Consider the following 12,393-nt stretch of genomic DNA (forward strand, 5'->3'; position numbering starts at 1 on the left):
ATCCTCCAGAAAATCATCTTTGAAGTGAGATGTAAATTGGTTGCATAAAGTTAACGAGGTAAAGATTTTGACACTAAAGTCAAGCTTTTTCTTCCTTAGAAAGCCCCCTTCACTGTAATTGATTGTCCTACATCCAGATACATTGCTAAACAGTTCTCCTGAAGTCTGGCTCATGATGTCAATCACAGAGGAGAAAGCTTTCAGAGCTCCCCACCTTGACTTCAGTGTTAAAATCTCTGCCTACTTGACTTTATACAACCAATTTACATCTCTGTTGATTTTCTAGATAATGCCACCATACAGAACCATAAAAGGAACAAAAACTAGAACGTATCACGCTTTTTGACAATATACTGTTAGTGTTTTATTGGACCAATTGCTGATTGTTCAACTCTTTATTTATATTTTCAAGTATAACAATCACAGTTACATCGGCCCTAGCAAGGGCAAAAAATAGATGGCACATCCTCCTGACAGACCAATTGCTGATGACAGGTTCCCTTTAATGGTTCATGAGCCAACAATGTTAATAATGTAATGTTGGTGTGTTTTATCTGTGGTGTATTGCATTCATAGAACAGACATATATGTCCCATGACAATGTACTGTCATGATAAACATGGGATTTTACCTGTTAATAACATAGGGCTATATAAGATAATCAGACAAAAGCCATTATCTGACCTTTTTATAGCTGACTTTTCAGAATATTTACCCATCACCATCACCTGTCTCCCATAATTGTGTTTCTTATACTATCCAAACAAATATTTTCTATAAATGTTTAGTCCATGGTCTGTAGGAACTATCATGTAACTCATTTCAAAACAAACAAAGTTGAAAGGTCTATTGTAAGCACAACCCTTGAATAAGAAAACAATCTGGAAGATTATATTACACAACTCAGGTACGGTGACAGCAATCGTATACTGCACTTTTCACTTTCAAGGTTAACAAAGACTTGTGCTTCTTTATTTTAATTAATAATTGTTTTTTATGGGTTTTCAGACATTATATAACAGTATGATGGTCATCTCATTATAATAGGAACTAAACAGCATACATGAAAATATCCATGTGATAAAAGTGCTGGCATATTTCTAGTAAATGTAAAATATAATGTAGTAGCGGGGGAAAATATGTACAAATATGTGGCCTTCAAGAGAATCTGTCCCATCAGCAATGCCACCAAAACCACAAATACTACATTATATCCTAATTGTATCCAGTTGCTGTTGTTTTTATTCTTATGTGTTGTGTGTGATCCTGTTTGGAAGGAAACTGATGGAGGACCGGCGCTCTCAGTGAATAAAAGAATGTCGAGAGCCTCGTCTCAAGATGAGGGCTTTAATGTTGCGACGCGTTTCAGCTCTGTACTGGTGCTTTCATCAGACATTAAAAAACATATGAAAGGCATTCCATATATACATAAAACGGAACTGGATGCTATGGTGACATCACGACCAGGTGACCGGGGTTCAAAGATCATATCCCCGGTAAATTCAGAGAAAAAAATGATAAATGATAATAATCAGAAACATACAAATGCGATAAAATTAAAAAAAATTAATGAAGGTAATATAATATTTACAATAAGAAAACAATATTATGCATAAAATATTATAAATAATTAATAAAGATATTATGAATACACAACGAATAAAGAATAACCAGACTCCCTCATTCAAGAAGAAGGGAGTGGGAGACCTGATGGGGCCAATGATGCCCCATATTGAGCTAGCGGATGCTGAGCGAAGGGGATGTATCCGATCGCAAGAGAAGATATTCCTATTTAGGGAAAGCTACGGAAAGCACAGAGGGACAATTTTAGATAGAAAGCGGAAGGCCGCTAAGAAGGAGATAAAAGAGAAACTGTGGGAGATGTGGATGACGACTAACATCGCTGTGCAACAACCGGTAAGTGCATCTTTCAGAAAAAGAGAGGGTTCTATCGTTATGTGGGATGAATACAGTTACATGCACCTAAGTTGATGATCCAATTTTGCAAGCAGTGGTACAGGATTGGTTTAAATGTGTATATAGTAACTTTTTCAGTTCTACCGCACGTATGGCAGCCAGCTGACCGTGGCCTGCGACTAAAGTGAAGAAGAAAGAAGTGATCACGGCTCATACCGATTCAATTGCTTCATTGAGGCCATTAGGAGATAATGTACCCAACCCAACTAAATCCAGTACGACTCCCTCCGATTCAACGAACCCACTCTGTCCGATGTCTCTTTTGGTATTTGTTCAATGGGGGTGACTTTGATCACATCAAAACTACCACCATGTTCTAGTGTAAGGTGTTTTGAGAGGCTTTGCTTTAAAAAGCCGATTTTGGTTTTAAAGTGGTGACCATTGATTCTCATTTTTAGCGACTGTAGTGTGAGGCCCACATATTGCTTGCCACACACACAGTCCACCAGATATATCACAAAGTCAGAGGAGCATGATAATTTGCTCCTAATTTTGAAGGTTTCTCTTGTAGCCTTGGATACAAAGGTCTTTGTCCCATGTTTTATTATTGTGCAACAGAGGAATCATTTGTGGTTGCATTTGGAAACCCCTGGAATAATGTTGTCAGAACTTGCGGTCTTTAGAGGTTTTAGCTTACTAGGGGCTATCATGTTTTTAATTGTGGTGGATTTCCTGAATGTTATTGCTGGTTGTTTCGGTAACAGGTCATGGAGTAGGGGGTCCTTAAGGAGAATGTTCCAGTGCTTCGATAGGATGGCTCTGATGTTATTACTGCCTTTGTCAAAAGTGGTCACGAAATCTAGTAGTCTCTTTTTGGATTCAACAGTTTCAGAGAGTTGTTTCTCGATTTTAGGAAGTCATGTTGGGAATCCTCGGAGTATTTCTAATAGGCTTGTTCTATCAGAGGTCCTGGATACTTCTTCTCCTGGAACCTCTTATTGAGGATAGCAGATTGTCGTGTGTAATCCTCAACCATCGTGCACTTCTTCCTGATCTGATGAAATTGACTAAGCACGTTCTTGAGCCATTTAGGGCAATGTGCACTGTTAAATTCAAGGAAGCTATTGCTATCCACCTTTTTAAAATGGGTGGATGTAATGATCTTATCTTCTTTCTTTGTCAATTCCAGGTCACGAAATTCTGTTTTCTCACTGTTCAGTATCAAAGTAAAAAAAAAAAAAAAAAAAAGTTTTTGCGCTCACCGATATGAAGTCCGCCAAAAGTGCAGGTGACTGTTCCGGGACCACGAGAACCAAGGTAATACTTCTCATTGTTCAGATCCATAGTGAATTTAAGTCCCCAGGGGTTCGCATTCAGCATCTTAACAAAGTTTTTCGCGTCAACAGTGCTACCACGCAATATGACGAATACATCGTCTATATAGCGTTTGTAGTAGACTATATTCTTCGACCAAAAAACAGAGCTATATATGAAGGCGAACCGCCACATAAAAAGGTTAGCATAACTGGGAGCGGCTCGAGTCCCCATAGCCATCCCACGGATCTGGTGATAGAGTTTCCCTTGAAAATCGAAAACATTGTGCTTCAGGATGAACTCTAGCCCCTTAATGAGAAAATGGATTTGTTTCTCCAAAAGGTCCGATTGTTCTAGGAGGAACCACCTTGTGGCTTCCAATCCTAAGTCGTGGGTAATGTTGGAGTATAAGGAGGAGATATCAAGTGTAAGAAAAAGAACATCATCCACCCATACAAAATCCTCCAGGTCGATGATCAGGCTTGTGGAATCATGTAGGTAAGATGGAAGTTGGACCACCAAAGGTTGTAAAAAGAGGTGGTTATAGTGGGAAAGATTGCACGTCAAGGATCCAATGCTCTCACATTCTTATGTGTTGGACTATTATTCTAAATTTTTATTCCTCCTATTGCTTCCCCATGATAAAGTCAAGAAGATGGGCCCTCGGGACAGGGAGAGAGTGATGTCACCACTCAGGGGCAATATCTGGGAGCTAAGTGGCCATGAGGAGGCAGAGGGGGCTTGACTGCATAGTTGAGCTCACTTGCCGCCTCGACTTTTTTGGGGCAAACAAGTTGATTTTAGAAGTGCAATGAGAATAGTGCAACACATTACCATAAAAATGCAACTAGACACAAATAACCTACAGAATTAGTTAGTATTTGCAGTTTTGGTGGCATTGGTTATATGACAGGTCAGGAGCCACAGGTCAATGTTGCTCCTGACTTCATCATTGGCATGAAACAAGTGGTAGACCTACAGCCACATACTGTACAGCTTCTCCACACAACCAAGCTAAAGGGTGTACCTAGGGGATTTAATACAGTTCCCTATAGTTAGGGCAAAGATTTAGATAACTAATTTAGCAGCGGTTCTAAGTACCTTGGTCAAGGCATAGGTGCTTGTTGGTTTCCATGGGCACACAACATTAGTTCCCCAAGCCATTCCATTGCGGGGTAGTATTCATGGCCATACCAATGGTGCACTAGTCATGTTTTTCCCCAGAGGCTCCAGCCTCTCAGTATATCCAGCAAAGATTAGAACTATGCTCTAGTCTATTGCATAGGTTAGAGCAGTGATGGCGAACCTATAAGCAGTCGAGTGCCCAAACTGCAACCCAAAACCCCTCATATTTATTGCGAGGTGCCAACCAAAAATTAAAGCAGTAACTTATTGCTCCTTTTTTTTTTAAAAACGTTCGATCATATTGGCCTCCTGAGGACAAGATGGAAAATTTACAGTGTCCCTCTGTACACACCCATTGTGGGGCCAGCAGAAGGTCTTCCAAAGATAATTTGGCCCTGTCTACTCATTCTCCCTCTTCCTACATACCCAGGTATCGAAGTACGTATCACTTAAATATATGACAGAAAGCAGCATCTTTTAAGTTGCTTGGAATTGCAGGAAGATTCTTTGAGTCCTGTCTGGTGTGCTGGGGGTGATGGCCCAGGTGCCCACAGAAAGGGCTCTGAGTGCCGCCTCTGGCACCCGTGCCATAGGTTCGCCACCACTGGGTTAGAGTGTCTCTGCCTCGGCTCACCCACTAGGTGTGAGGGTGGCGATAAAGGGAAAGATTGTTCAATTACTTACCTATAAATGCCCCCATGGTCTTTATTTAATCCTTATATATTTTATAGCAAAAACACAAAAATCACATATTCAAGATCTGTTCTAGTATTTGGTAAAATATTGGTGAGGGCACTGGTTGTTTTGCACTGAGAAGGGTTGTTCCAAGTTTCATTTTAAAGCCTATCTTGTGGGTAGTGACTAACAATCTGATCAATGGGGGTTCAGCTACTGGGACCAGCAAGATCGCAAGAATTGACCCCCAAGAACAGGGGTCTAGTTCTCACTAATTTATGGAGCGACAGGTCAAGCATGGGCTGTGATGTTTCATGAACTGTGGGAGTCCCAGTAGCTGGACACCCATGATAAGATTCTGATCACCTATTCTGTGTATAGCTGATAGGAATAAAATTTGGGAAACCCATTTAAAGAGATTTTCACAGATATCAGATTGAACAATACATTCAATTGTTTTATTTTAACACCCTTAGAGAACAGAGCCAGAAGAATCGCTCTGCTATCTTCTTCACAATCAAAATTGATATCTTATCCTACAAACAGGTAGGTTGAGTACTGGCCTGTAGCCACATCAGCAGGATCACTAGTGGAAATAAAAACATTTCAACTTTTACATTAAAATGTGAACAAAACAACACAGCTTTTAAATAACACAAGTGGAGAAAAGAGCAGGATTTTACTCTTTTTAGATTATTTGATTAACTAAAGTAAACCTGTAATCAGAAAAGTTATTTTTTGCTGGTGAGGGGGAGAAAGAAAGATCTATGTCAGTGATTGCAAACCCTTTAGGGATTGAGTGCCAAAACTACAAGCAAAAGACAAATATTTTTCACAAAGTGACAAATGCCAATTTAAAGTAACTCAAAGGTTTCAAACGTATTGGCGTCCTGAAGACACCAATCCAGTAGAGAGAAGTAGAAATTCAGATTATTATTGTAATTTCCCTCTAAGGTCCCCTTAACAGGATGAATCACAGATCCGATGAACGGTCTACAATCATAATCCAGCTCTGTCCACACCTCCCTGCTCCTCCTGCACTTCTAGTCACTTTAAAATAACACTGAATGTGACAGTTCTGGGCTGCCTGTGGAAGGAGGAAGTCTTGAGTCCTGAATGGTGAACTTTGTGGTGGGTGATGGCCTGGGTGCTCACAGAGAGGTTTCCGAGTGCCACCTCTGGCACCCGTGCCATAGGTTTGCCACCACTGATCTATGTGCTACTAGCAAACCTAGGTATTTTTTAGGTAAAAAGGTTATCGTATTGCAGTATAAAGCTGGCACCAAAGATATTGTACTATCGTATAGTCAATAAATGTCAGAATTAGAAATATCTTTACATAGTAATTACATATAATACAAAATCCTATCAGATCAGACCGTTACCACAAAACACTTATATATATTGGGGCACATTTACTTACCCATCCTGCGTGATCCCCTAAAGTACATTGTCCGACCGGAATGCACATCTGCCGCGATGATGGAGCGCCCGATATCCAGCATGTGTCGCTTACCCGCTCAGGTCCGCCAGAATTCACCTTCTTCTTCCCGGTGCACAAATTGAATGTTAAATCCCACGCTCAGTCCAAATCAGTCGGATCGTTCGACGGTCCGCCCTCCGATTTCTGTCGCATCAGAGCAAATCCGATCACGAGCGACACAATCCCCTGCTAAATTCCTGTCACAGCGGTGCAAATCCCGAAAATGTCAGGAAGTCCACTTATAGTAGCTTTTACTGTATATAATGATATTTTTAAAGATGGCTTGAGTAACTATTATTTATTTCACCTTGTCAGAATGCTGACAAGGGCATTTTTAAAATCAACATAGCATAGACTATTGGAACCAGCTAAAAATGACATTCCAGGTGACAGGATCGCTTTAAGCCCATATTGATTTAATTTCAACTTGGTTCTACTTGACATACAAAAAAATAGAGATGCAAAGATAGGAAAATGAGGGGAATCAGACAGACAAAACCTAACAATCACAAAGGCAGCTCTACAAATCGCAAACAAATCACCTACCATGGCACACTCACACTTGGAGTATTACATCATGGACATTATCTTTGCAGTATTCACTTATCTTCAATGAAGCCTACATATGAAAGTTTATTGTACTAATCAAAAATAAAAATCTCATGGCACTCTTTCTGATATGTAAAGTTTGACTGAGACCAAAATCCATTTAAATGAAATGTTTCATGAAAATCATCTTTATTATTAAGATATTCCCTGGGGCAATACTGAAGACACACACTTCCTTCCTTACATCATTGTCTGAGGAGGCAGATCAGGTTGTGTGTTCGCAGTGGCATTAGAAACAGATGTGAACCAAGTAAAGCTCCATTCACCAGAGACCAACGGGTGACAGGAAAGATGCTTACAGGACTTCTTAGTGTGAATAATGTTGCTATTCTGCCTTATATAGGCCTGTAGCAGTACTATAGAGCAGCCATGCAAACCGTAAAGATATGGGACGCTGTCAGGGCTTTGAGTCTGTGGACCCTCTGGACCACCGCAGGAGATGGTACTAGCTAACACCTGGGACCGGAGTCTAAATGGCACCTGGTCTTTACCAGAGCTGCCGCAAAGCGGGATGGTCTTGCTGCGGCGGGGTACCACCAGGTAGTTCCACAGGTGCGACAAGCCTGCGGTGGCAGCCAAGGTAGTGATGCAGGAGACAGTAGGACTTATCTAACACTTTATCACTTTTATTTGCACATAAATAAAGGGCTTCAGCACATCACATTTGAGACACTTTTAGGAGTGTTTTTGCAGGGTCAAAAAGGTAGAAATTCTTGTAAACCACAACTGCCTTTTGACACAACGGGGAAGATTTAGCAATCTATGGCAGAATTCGAAAAAAAATTTTTGAGGGTTTTAGACCATTTTCATGCAGTTTTCCACCACATCCAAAAAAAGGGCATGGCCTAGCCTAGGCACTAGAAATTTCAGTCTGAGCATCAGAAACTTTCTGAGGTAGACTAGCATCATCCAACATGATTTATTTGCCGCAGAAGAAGACTGTGGAGTGAATCTCTCATAGAAGACTGGTGCACAAATTGAGATCCTCAATTGCATGAAGATAAAAACAACTAAAAAAAGCCTAACAGATCTCTGAAAAACTGAAAGGGTATGGAATACTTTCATGTTTACTTGTTAAGAAAGTTGGGAGCTGGCAGAATGCCTTTTATGTAAAATGGCTAAACATTGTCAGCCAAAAGAAATCTTATTACAAAAAAGGGGGAAAAAACTTCCAGCTCTCTGTTTTTATAGATTCATAGTGAGCTGTGAAGGAGAACTTCATAAGAACATTTAATTTGGCATCTGCTTATTGTTATGTTTCTTAAATACCTTTACACAGGGCAACTCTATAAACCTGCCATGTTGATAAATGCCAAAAGTTCAGCTGCAAAAACATGAAAATTAACTGAGTGAGATGCTGCACCATCGATCTCAGGCTGTCTGAACAGCCCCGGCCATATTGATTTATATGTCAAAGATTACACACACCACTTTACAACATTAGGTTTAAGTGGGGTAAATGGGCAGGTATTGAGCTTACAGTAGTGATTCCTTAGTAAACAGGGCTCTTGGTGTTATGAAGCTTGGGCGGTGGACAATTGGGTTTTATGTTCCAAGGAACTGCAGATAAACCATAGATAAAAACCCCTTGGGTTCCAGAGAGACGTAGCTAGGCTTACCTACACCAGAAGAATGTTCAGCTTAGGCCACGTTCATGCACAAGGCTGCACGGAGGTGCTTGCTCAACTCTAGATCCTTTTTTACTTAAACACTTGTGTGAACAAGCTCCACGTGTTTTGCATATAAATAATGCAAAACGCATAAGAGTGATTTATCAACACACAGTCTGGTTTCTTGTACTACATTTTGGGACTTTTTTGTTGCAAAAATGTCTCAAAAAGTAGTACAGGAAACCAGGACATGTGGTGTTAAATCTCTCCATGGTGTTTGTTATAATCACATTTGTTTCAGTTGAAACCCAAATGCCATTGGGCCGAGCCCCTTCCTGTTCAAGATGACTTGCTTTTGTAAACACAAGTCAACCAAAACGTGTAACGCAGCTTAAGCACAGCGTGTGCAGTTCTCTGGCCACAAAGCGCCCTTGCTCTGTGGTTTGCGGCCCATGTGCCATTGGTGGGTGAAAGCCACTCATATACTGATGACAATAATAATATGCTTCCTAAGCATCAAGCAAAAATAGGACCTTCTCCATGTTTTGTGGCCTGGCCAGTCGTCTGGACTTCACTGCAGGAGACCATCTAGTGGCTTCCCTTGGAAGTAGTCCAGGTGTTTTATGACAGTAGAAAAGACTGAGCCACAAAGGCAGGAACTTGAGATTGCATTCACACGTGGTGTTTACTTTGTGTTTTGAAATGCAATACAACAGCAGAGGAGAAGAGATTTGCCTTATTACATTGCTGTAAACATTTGCATTTACAAAACATGTTTAACCCCTTTTTAAGGCGGCCATTAAGGATACTTCTTTCGATGCACGTCAGTGCATCAGTAGAAGATTGCAGGAGATCGCCTCCTGTAAGTACTGGTGTCGGGAGTTTTACATGACCACAGCGTGTAAGTGTATCCCCTGTAGATTGGCGCCCCCTCCGGTGAAAAATGGTACCACTGAAAAGAACAACCTTTTTTGCAAAAAAATAAGCCCACAACCAGCTCTGTCAAAAAAAAAAAAAAATAATACAGAAGTTATGCCTCTGAAAAGTTGTGTGTACTAAAACAAATGTGATTTTCTGCAATATTGGTTTTGCTTAGTAAAAGTAGCAGCAGTCCCTGCGCCCCAGTATACAGCCAGCAGTCCCGGCGCCCCTGTATACAGCCAGCAGCCCCTGCGCCCCAGTATATAGTCAGCAGCAGCCCCTGCACCCCAGTATACAACCAAACCCCTACCCCATTTCACAGCAGCCCTCCCCCGCCCCGTCATACAACAGCCCCCCGCCCCATAATACAGCACCCTCCCCCCGCCGTTCCGTTATACAGACAGTTCATTAAAAAACTAAGTGAATACTCACCTTTCTGGCAGCGCCGCAGGTCTTCTGTTCGATCCGTCTGTCAGTGGCAGGTCCGTCAGAGTGTGTGCCGGCACCCACAATATTATTACAATGGCGCCGGCTGAAATCATAGCCTGTGACGTTGCCCAGACCTTCTGCTTCCAGTCGGATTGGACAGAAAACATGTGGGGGCGCCGGAAAGGTGAGTTTTGAATTTCTTTTTTTCTTTGACTCAAGTATAAGCTGAGTTTGGGTTTTTCAGCACATGTCATGCAGATGTTGACATGGGACTTCAACCCAGGTAAACAGAACTGCTATACAGTATATGGTTAATGAGGTATCACTGTAATCATAGTGAACCAGAGAATAAATATAAAATATTATTTTATGTAATGGTGAGCTGCTGAAAAAAAGGCTAAAAAATGGATGATTTTCTTTGTGTCTACCTTGAAGTAGTTAATAAAATCTCATGAATAATCTATAGACCCCTCCCAAAATGAATTACCTGTACAGTATATCTCATCCCACATGGTAATAAGCCCTCATATGTTCGCACTGCCAAAAAACCAAACATTTTCTAGCCTGTACAATGTGACAATACAAGTCTGCTCTGATTGTCAATGCTTTCATTCAGTGCCTAGCCGTGTGCCCATACAGCCGTTTGTCCCCATATGGGTTATTGGGGCACTTTTCATCATTTAACTCATTTATTTTCCCAAAAAAATTCAAAAGTTCATTGTCTGACGATAATGCACTGTGCCGCGATTCACTAAGATCGTGCGTCCGATATCCTGCATGTGTCGCTTCTTCTCTCAGGTCCAACAGAGTTCACCATCTTTTAAGTGGTCCATGTAAGTGCAATAGCTTGCAACACTTGAAAGTTAAATCCCGCTCTCTAGGTTTTTATGCATCCTCCTCTTTTCTAGGTTGTTAGGATGTTCAGAATTTTGAGTACAATTTTTCTCATTTTTATGAAAATTGCCAAAACCATTATTAACGGCGAAGCCACTTTTCACCTTCCTGACCCGGTCCATTTGTTCAAATCTGCCCTGTGTGACTATAAGTGCTTTAACATATCCAAGTGGTTTTGAAATAGTTTTCTCGTGACACTTTGTACAATACCAAATATGTGGGTTTTTTCTGGTGATTTTGTTTTTTTTACTTTATTAGATGTGTATAGGGAATGTTTGTGTTTAGGGGACTTTAACTTTATTTAATTAATTCTTTTTATTAATAAATGTTTATATGAAGTGTTTTTCTTTTTACTTTAACAGGTTGGCTTGAACAAGCGATCCTCTGATCGCTTGTTTAAGCACTTCTTCACCTAATACAGGCAGTCCCCGGGTTACATACAAGATAGGGTCTGTAGGTTTGTTCTTAAGTTGAATTTGTATGTAAGTCGGAACTGTATATTTTATCATTGTAATCCCAGCCAGAACTTTTTTGGTCTCTGTGACAATTGGATTTTAAAAATGTTGGGTTATCACAATAATCAGGATTAACAATAAATCTTCATTACAGACACCTGTGATAACAGTTACAGCTGTTTATTGTAGCCTAGGACTAAAGTACAGTAAATTACCAATATCCAGTGGTCCGTTTGTAACTAAGGGTCGTATGTAAGTCGAGTGTTCTTAAGTAGGGGAGCGCCTGTACAGTGTAATACAGATATATTACACTGTATTATGTGACACACTGAGCATGCTGCCCAGGAGGCAGGACCCGGCTCCCGGAAGAAGCTGCATATCCCCGGGGCACTGACAGACTCCGGGGAAGACAGCGGAGGATCGGATCCCCCCCCCCCCTGGTGAGCGCTGCGGGCGGGGGGGAGGGGAGTCCAATTACGCGCACCAGACCCTTGCACGCCGCGGTCACACGAGACCACCGAGTGAAAGGGGTTAAATGCCAGAGACGGGCTCAAATAGCAGTAAAACCCTGTAAATTATGCTATTTTAGAAACGACACCCTTCAGGCTATATTCACACTGCTGTTGCCCGCCCGTACCGTACCGTAGCGGGCAACGGCAGTGTACGGGGAGAGGAGGAGGAGGTGAGCGCAGCTCACCCCCGCCCCTCTCCATAGGAATTAATGGCGCACGGCGCCGTACTACGGAGAAAGATAGGACAGGTCCTATCTTTTTCCGGGTACGGAGCGGTACGGTGCCCCACGTGTGCTGCACCGTACCGCTCCCGTAGGGCGCCGTGCACCCATTGACGTCTATGGAGGACGTATATCGGCCGTATATACGTCGGCCGTATATACGTCCTCCATACGTCAGTGTGAATGTAGCCTCAATGTGTGAAAAATAAACTTTAAGAAGTGTGTTAA

The sequence above is a fragment of the Engystomops pustulosus genome, chromosome 3, assembly GCF_040894005.1.
Source record: "Engystomops pustulosus chromosome 3, aEngPut4.maternal, whole genome shotgun sequence".
NCBI lineage: Eukaryota > Metazoa > Chordata > Amphibia > Anura > Leptodactylidae > Engystomops > Engystomops pustulosus.